The sequence below is a fragment of the Gorilla gorilla genome, chromosome 10 (genome assembly GCF_029281585.2).
Source record: "Gorilla gorilla gorilla isolate KB3781 chromosome 10, NHGRI_mGorGor1-v2.1_pri, whole genome shotgun sequence".
Classification (NCBI taxonomy): domain Eukaryota; kingdom Metazoa; phylum Chordata; class Mammalia; order Primates; family Hominidae; genus Gorilla; species Gorilla gorilla.
This window is the reverse complement of record NC_073234.2, coordinates 53,773,383-53,782,379: the sequence shown is the minus strand read 5'-3', so window position 1 is coordinate 53,782,379 and position 8,997 is coordinate 53,773,383.

Genomic DNA, 8,997 nt, shown 5'->3' with positions numbered 1-8,997 from the left:
AGATACTCCTCCCATGCTTAAAAAGGTTTTGTGTGCTTTGGTTTCATTTGATTTGGTTTGGTTTTCACACAAACGAGCCAAGCTATGGCCAATGATGCAAATTAAAAACAGTGGCGTCAGTGAATTATAGAAAGGTATCCTACAGGAGCACAATCAATGCATTAGACACAAATTGGCAAAAAAAATGTAATTTCCACATCTCTCAAAACCTATCTGTTTTTTTTTTCATGGGCCCCTACTCCATTGGATATCAGGAGAAAAAATAATTTAACCCAATCTGATAAATTCCGTTCTATCTAATCCTTTAAGCAGTTTTAAGGAAACTCCTGTAACAACAGGATAAATGTTCAGACCTTCAGATTTTCCTCTCCCTCACTCTTCACGATATCATCCAGGTGTGTAAGAAAGGGATTCTGTAATATCATGATGATTTTGAGACTTGACTTATTCCTGGTGCTGTCTTCTGCCTCCTCTCTTCTCTACAGCATTACCCCCCTGTCCACCTTGTTCCTGGGTATTATGAAGGTAAGTAAAAACATTTAGAATTTTCCCTGTTGCCAAAAGGGAAAGAGACTTCATCTCCTCCTCTCTTTTTTAAAGCATTTCCATAAGAAACCTAATATCTATGAATCCTTCCTCCCCTCCTTTGATGTGTATGTCAATCTTTGCAAAGGCTAGGTAAGCTTTTTGCCAGCTTCAAAAGCCAGAAATGTTTTGCTCAAGGTCTTGGAACCCATCTCTTCTGAAATATGAATATTGAGAAACACAGCAACCCTATCTCCTCATCACTATGGGAGATTAGTTTAGGTGCCCTGCTCCAAGCTGTCGCCATGTATTTGTCACAGACGCGCATAGACTCTAAAACAAGGAATCTAAGCAGAGGAAACTTTAAGGAACCAGACAAGAGTGCTATACACACCTTAATTTAAGGCATAAGCATTCATTTGCATAAAACTAAGACAACTATTTTATTTTGAATAGGTAAATGGTGTAAGTAACTGAGAGTGTGTCCCATAATAGGCTATCTCCCAACACTTTGACTCAAGGAAATCGTGGGATTGGGGCTAGGAAGTGTCTTTTATCTGGTTACTTTTGTTATCTACATTATACTGTATAGTACAGGGATGTAATTGACTTGCATTTGATTTATAAGCTAAGAATAATATTCAGATAAAATATGCTAAGTAGTTATAATTTGGGAGATTAAGCTATCACTCAGATCACAGTTAATGCATATATTACTGCAGTTCTACTAAACCAGGGCTTCCCAGCCCCTAGACTGCAGACCAGTACCAGTCTGTGGCCTGTTAGGAACCAGGATGCACACCAGGAGGTAAGTAGTGGGTGAACAAGAATTACCACCTGAGCGCTGCCTCTTGTCAGATGACTGGCATTAGATTCTCATGGGAGCATGAACCCTATTGCGTACTGCACATGTGAGACATCTAGGTTGCTTGCTCCTTATGAGAATCTAATGCCTGATGATCTGAGGTGGAAGAGTTTCACCATGAAACCCCCTATGCCATCCATGGAAAAATTGTCTTCTGCAAAGCTGGTCCCTTGTGCCAAAAAGGTTGGAGACCATTGTACTAAATAAAACACTAGTCTTGATTAAGTTAGCGTCTCAGTCTCAATGAGTTTCAAACATGATTTATCCACATTTTCACAGTTTACAACAAAATCAATTTTATTGTTCCACCAAAAAACTGCTCAAACACAAACAAATTCAAAAGCTAGCAGAAGACAAGAAATAACTAAGATCAGAGCAGAACTGAAGGAAATAGAGACACAGAAAACCCTTCGAAAAATCAATGAATCCAGGAGCTGGATTTTTGAAAAGATTAACGAAAATAGACCTCTAGCCAGACTAATGAAGAAGAAAAGAGAGAATAATCAAATAGACACAGTAAAAAATGATATAGGGGATATCACCACTGATCCCACTGAAATACAAACTACCATCAGAGAATACTATAAACACCTCTATGCAAATAAACTAGAAAATCTAGAAGAAATGGGTAAATTCCTGGACACACATACCCTCCCAAGACTAAACCAGGAAGAAATCACATCCCTGAATACACCAATAACAAGTTCTGAAATTGAGGCAGTAATTAATAGCCTACCAACCAAAAAAAAAAAAAAAAAAGCCCAGGACCAGATGGATTCACAGCCGAATTCTACGAGAGGTAAAAGAGAAGCTTCCTTCTGAAGCTATTACAAACAATAGAAAAAGAGGGACTCCTCCCTAACGAATTTTATGAGGCCACCATCATCCTGATACCGAAACCTGGCAGAGACAGCAAAAAGAGAAAATTTCAGGTCAATATCACTGATAAACATTGATGCAAAAATACTCAATAAAATACTGGCAAACCAAATCCAGCAGCACATCAAAAAGCTTATCCACCATGATCGAGTTGGCTTCATCCCTGGGATGCAAGGCTGGTTCAACATATGCAAATCAATAAACATAATCCATCATATAAACAGAGTCAATGATAATAAACACATGATTGTCTCAATAGATCCAGAAAAGGCCTTCGATAAAATTCAACACCCATTCATGCTAAAAACTCTCAATAAACTACGTATCAATGAAACATATCTCAAAACAATAAGAGCTATTTCTGACAAACTCAAAGCCAATATCATACTGAATGAGCAAAAGCTAGAAGCATTTCCTTTGAAAACCATCACAAGACAAGGATGCCCTCTCTCACAACTCCTGTTCAACATAGTATTGGAAGTTCTGGCCAGGGCAATCAGGCAAGAGAAAGAAATAAATGGTATTCAAATAGAAAGAGAGGAAGTAAAATTGTCTCTGTTTGCAGATGACATGATTGTATATTTAGAAAACCCCATCATCTCAGCCCAAAATCCCCTTAAGCTGATAAGCAAATTAAGCAAAGTCTCAGGATACAATGTCAATGTGCAAAAATCACAAGCATTCCTATACACCAATGATAGGCAAACAGAGAGCCAAATCATGAGTGAACTCCCATTCACAATTGCTACAAAGAGAATAAAATACCTAGGAATACAACTTACAAGGGATATGAAGGACCTCTTCAAGGAGAGCTATAGACCACTGCTCAAGGAAATAAGAGAGGACACAAACAAATGGAAAAATGTTCCATGCTCACGGATAGGAAGAATCAATGTTGTGAAATTGGCCGTGTTGCCCATACTGACTTTATAGATTCAATGCTATTCCCATCAAGCCACAATTGACTTTATTCACAAATTAGAAAAAACTACTTTAAATTTCATATGGAACCAAAAAAGAGCCCCTATAGCCAAGACAATCCTAAGCAAAAAGAACAAAGCTGGAGGCATCATGCTACCTGACTTCAAACTATGCCAAAAGACTACAGTAACCAAAACAGCATGGTACTGGTACCAAAACAGATACACAAACTGATGGAACAGAACAGAGGCCTCAGAAATAATTCCACACATCTACAAACATCTAGTCTTTGACAAACCTGACAAAACAAGCAATGGGGAAAGGATTCTTTATTTAATAAATAGTGTTGGGAAAACTGGCTAGCCACATGCAGAAAACTGAAACTGGACCCTTCCTTACACCTTATACAAAAACTAACTCAAGATGGATTAAAGACTTAAACATAAGACCTAAACCCATAAAAACCCTAGAAGAAAATCTAGGTGATACCATTCAGGATGTAGACATGGGCAAAGACTTTATGACTAACACAGCAAAAGCAATGGCAACAAAAGTCAAAATTGACATATGGGATCTAATTCAACTAAAGACCTTTCTGCACAGCAAAAGAAACTATCATCAGAGTGAACAGGCAACCTACAGAACAGGAGAAAATTTTTGCAATCTATGTATCAGGCAACAGGCTAATATCCAGAATCTACAAGGAACTTAAACAAATTTACTAGAAAAATCAAACAACCCCATCAAAAAGTGGGCAAAGGATATGAACAGACACCTCTCAAAAGAAGACATTTGTGCTGCCAGCAAACATATGAAGAAAAGCTCATCATCACTGGTCATTAGAGAAATGCAAATCCAAACCACAATGAGATACCATCTCACACCTGTTAGAATGGTGATCATTAAAAAGTCAGGAAACAACAGGTGCTGGAGAGGATGTGGAGAAATAGGAACTCTTTTACACTGTTGGTGGGAGTGTAAATTAGTTCAATCATTGTGGAAGACAACGTGGCAATTCCTTAAGGATCTAGAACCAGAAATACCATTTGGCCCAGTAATCCCATTACTGGTTATATACCCAAAGGATTATAAATCACTCTACTGTAAAGATGCATGCATACGTATGTTTATTGAAGCACTATTCACAAAAGCAAAGACTTGGAACCAACCCAAATGTCCATCAACGATAGACTGGATTAAGAAAATGTGGCACATATGCACCATGGAATACTATGCAGCCATAAAAAATGATGAGTTCATGTCCTTTCCAGGGACATGGATGAAGTTGGAAACTTATTCTCAGCAAACTAACACAGGAACGGAAAACCAAATACCGCGTGATCTCACTCGTAAGTGGGGGCTGAACAATGAAAACACATGGTCACATGTAGGGGAACATCACACACTGGGGCCTGTCGGGGGTGGGGGGCTAGGGGAGGGATAGCATTAGGGGAAATACCTAACATAGATAACGGGTTGATGGGTGTAGCAAACCATCATGGCACGTGTATACCTATGTAACAAACCTGCACATTCTGCACATGTATCCCAGAACTTTAGGTATAATAAATTTAAAAAAAAAATAAAAAAAATTTAGAAAAAACTGCTCAAGCAATCTAACAAAGGAAAAATAATATAGCTTCAAGCTGATAAAACAAAGGGAAAATGATTACATTTCTGCTTAACTGTCACATTTGGGATTTTCGAAGGAATGCATTCATTTCTAGAAAGCACCATTACGTTGTTTGTGCCAAAAAGTTGATGAGCTATCCTTGAGCAACAAACTGGTCAGCTGGTCAGTTACACATGGTAATACTGGTTCTCCAACAGTCTTCATTGTCTTTACATAGTCCTTTTCATCCAATATGAGGTGGTAATAAATCCCTTGAGGAATAATTATTGTGTCTCCTTTCTTCATACAAATCTGAATTAATTTATTCTCTTTATCCCTTACATAAAAATATCCACTTCTATCAAAGATATATTGAATTTTAGCATCCAAGTGTAGATGCTCTTGATAAATTATCTTAACCTACAAGATAAAACTTCTGTTTCTTTGTACAAGTATTTTTCTAATTCACCCGTGCCTAGAGAAACATTTTCTTTATACTGTGATAGTTTATTTTTGCACATGATTATTATGTCAATATAGAAATAGTTTCAGTCTTTTAAAATCTTTTCTAATTTTGGGTCATTCTTACATTTGTCCTTGACCAGTTTCTACTGAAAGATATCCAGTCAATGGGGTTGCTCCAGGCTGACGGGGCACCTGAGCTCTCATTAATGAGTTTCCTTTAGCTTGAAGAATTGGTTACATTTCATGATTCTATGATTTTGTGGGAACAGGTGGCCTGCTCCCCTACAGAAATTGCTGCAAGTCCTAGATGGTATGGCTCAAGCCTCAGTCTTAAACCTCATCCTTTTACTTTTAAGCTATTTATCTTTATCTTGGAAGCAGGATATAGTTGGTTCTTGCTTGTTTTAAAAAAATACAATCTGACAATCACTGTCTTCAGTTGTGGTGTTTAGTCCATTTACTTTTATTGTGAGTAAGGTTATGATTGTGATTAAATCTACTATCTTGCAATTTGTTTTTTATTTGTGCCATCTGTCTTTGTTCCCTCTTTTCTTTTTTCTGCCTTCTTTTGGATTGAGTTTTTCTTAATGATACCATTTTACATAATTTATTAAGTTGTTAGCTGTACAATTTTATGGTTATTTTAGTGGTTGCTCTAGGAATTACATATTTTTAATGTAATACAATCTATCTTCAATATCATACAACTTCACATATAGCATAAGAAACTTACAACAGTGTACTTCTATTTCCTCCCACCAATCTTTGTGCCATTGTTGCCATACATTTTAGTTCTTCATATGTTATGAACCCCACAACACATTGCTGTTGATTTTGCTTTAAAAATTAATTATCTTTAATAAGATTTAAATAAGTAAAAAGTATTTTATATTTAGCAATATAGTTTCCAATTCGGGTACTCCTCATTTCATTGGTTGATCCATATTTCCATCTGATATAACTCTTCTTCTGCCCGAAGGACTTCCTTTAATGTTTCTTTTATCTCTGACTACTTTTAAGACTTTTTAAAATCACTGTTTATAAGTAAATTGATTATGATGTATCTTGGTATAGTTTTATTGATATTTCTTATACATGAGATTTGTTGAGCTTCTTGGATTTGTGGGTTATAGTTTTCACTAAATTTGGAAATTTTTTGTCTTTTTATTTGTTTAAATATTTTTTCTGTCCTCCCTCCATTGGAGACTCCAGTGACACATACATTAGGCCACTTGAAGTTTTCCTACAGCTCAGTGAGGCTCTCTTCAATTTTTTTTTTGGTCTTTTATCTCTGTGTGTTTAATTTTGTATAGTTTATATTGGTGTTTTCAAGTCATTAATCTTTTTTTCTGCAGTGTCTAAAGTGATGTTAATCCTATCCACTCTATTTTTCACCTTAGACATTGTAGTTTTCATGTCTGAAAGTTTGATTTTTTAACTTAGTATGTTAAATCTTTCCTCTAATTTTCTTGAACATATGGAAAACAGTAATAAAAGCTGTTTTAATCTTTGGTCTACTGGTTATATATCAGTTCTGAGTTAGTGTCAATACATGGATTTTTCCCTCATTCTAGGTTGTATTTTTTTTCTTCTTTTTATGCTGGCAAGTTTTGATTGGGTGCCAAACACTGTGAATTTTATCTTGTTGAGTGCTGGATATTTTTATTATTTATATTTATTTTATATTATTCCTATTTTATATTATTCCTATAAAAATCCTTAAACTTTGCTTTGGGATAGAATTAAAGTACTGTAAACAGTTTGAGTCCTTCAGGTCTTGCTTTTAAGCTTTGTTAGGTGGGACTAGAAGAATACCATACTCCACTACTGACGTTAAATTCTTGTGAGTACTCTACCCAATACCTCAAGAATGAAGAAGTTTTCCACTCTGGCTGATAGGAACAAGAACAATTCCTTGCCTTATGTGAGCTCCAGAAATTCCTTTTAATCTTCTCAGGCGGTAGTTTCTTGACCTTGAGTTTCTTCACCAACTGCATGCACTGATCAGTAGTTAGATGATTACAGGGGGAACCCTCTGAAGGTCCCCAGGGCTCTCTCGCTCTCTCTCTCGCTCTCTCTCATTTTTCCTCCTTAGCATTCAGTCCTGTGCACTCCAGTTTCCTTTCTTACCCTCCCAGAAAAGTCTCCTCAACTCAGGGAGACCACTTGGCTCCATCTCGGTCCCCCCTCCCTGTGACAGAGACTAAAAAGTCTCTCCAGGCAGTAATATGGGATCACCATAGCCCACTTCATTTGTTTCCCATCTCTGTCCATTGTCTGATATCCAATGTCTTGAAAACTGTGGGGTTTTTTTTTTTCGTATATTTTGTTTGATTGTTTAGTGTTTCTGATGAGAGACTAAGCTCAGTCCCCACTGCTCCTTCTATGCCAGTATAGAAGTCTGGGTGTTCTTATTAATAGTTCCCCTTTTCATCCTCAAAATGTCTTGGTTTGTACAGTATATTACATTGCCACTCTACTTACAGATAACATGTAACAACATTGCAAATTGGTTTGATGTAAATGTGTTCCTTTTTTATAACATTTTCCCCAATATTCAGACAAAAGCTTTTCTTGAAGCATGACCTTTCTATTAAAGTGAGATAGGAACATCTTTCTCAGGTCCTCCAAATAGCAAATGTAAAATAGGTTGGAAATATGACACTTTGGGAATTATTTTTAACTCAGTTCTCTAATACATTCCCAAGGCTCTTTGGGGAAACTAAAGCTGTCCTTGAACTGCATTCTCATTCTTAAGAGTAAGCAATTCAGAATATGAAAACAGTAGAAGGGCAAGAATTTCAGATCCCATGTCAAGAGAAAATTCCTATTTCCTTTCTTTATCACAGTATTGAGACAGTAGAAGTGGGACTGACACTGTTAATAGATGAAAAGAGATAGTATCAACCAAAACCCACAATTTTCTAGGAGATGTGACTAACCCTCTATTTCAACTTGAACTCTGAAATAAGTGTAACTAGAAGTATTAAAAAATAAAAAACACTCTCTATTCAGCCTCCCCAAATAAAAAGTAGGCTTTATAGGAAAACTAATCAGGCTTTTACCTGTTATAATTTTGGAGCTTTAATTTAGCTTCTATGGAGGTTAAAGAGCAGCCATTAAGAAGTCAGTGGCTCAGTAATGGCTCCATTTCTTACTCCAGTTAAGTCTAAAGTGCACAAATTGAGAATTAAGGTGAGGATGAACATGATGTGCTAAAACAGCTGTGAATAACAGTGTGGAGAGACTAACATTTCTGTGGGCAACAATGCCTTATACACTATGCTGCACTTGGAAAAATGTTTTCTTCCTTCTTATAAATGGTAGTGACTTCAAAGCATCTAAGAATTAATATTTTCTCTTAAGGAGTGTGTGTATTTGGTGGGAGAGAAAGACAGAGAGACTGAGATTCTGGCCCTTCAGATCCCTGTTGGACTCAGAAAACAAAGACACTCTCAATTTGGTAACTGTGTCATAGCAACAGAAACTCAATTCAGCCTGGCTTAAAAGATAAAATATATTGTCTCATATAACTGAACAATGGAAGAAAGTTCAGGCACAGCTAGAATCCAAGATTTCCTCTTCTGCTCACTCTCTCTCTCTTTCTGTGTGTGTGTGTGTGTGTGTGTGTGTGTGTGTGTGTGTGTGTGTGTGTGTGTGTGTGTGTGTTCCTGCTACTTTGGTGCAACATCATCCTCAGGCAGACTCTGTCCTCTGGGTTCCAAGATGG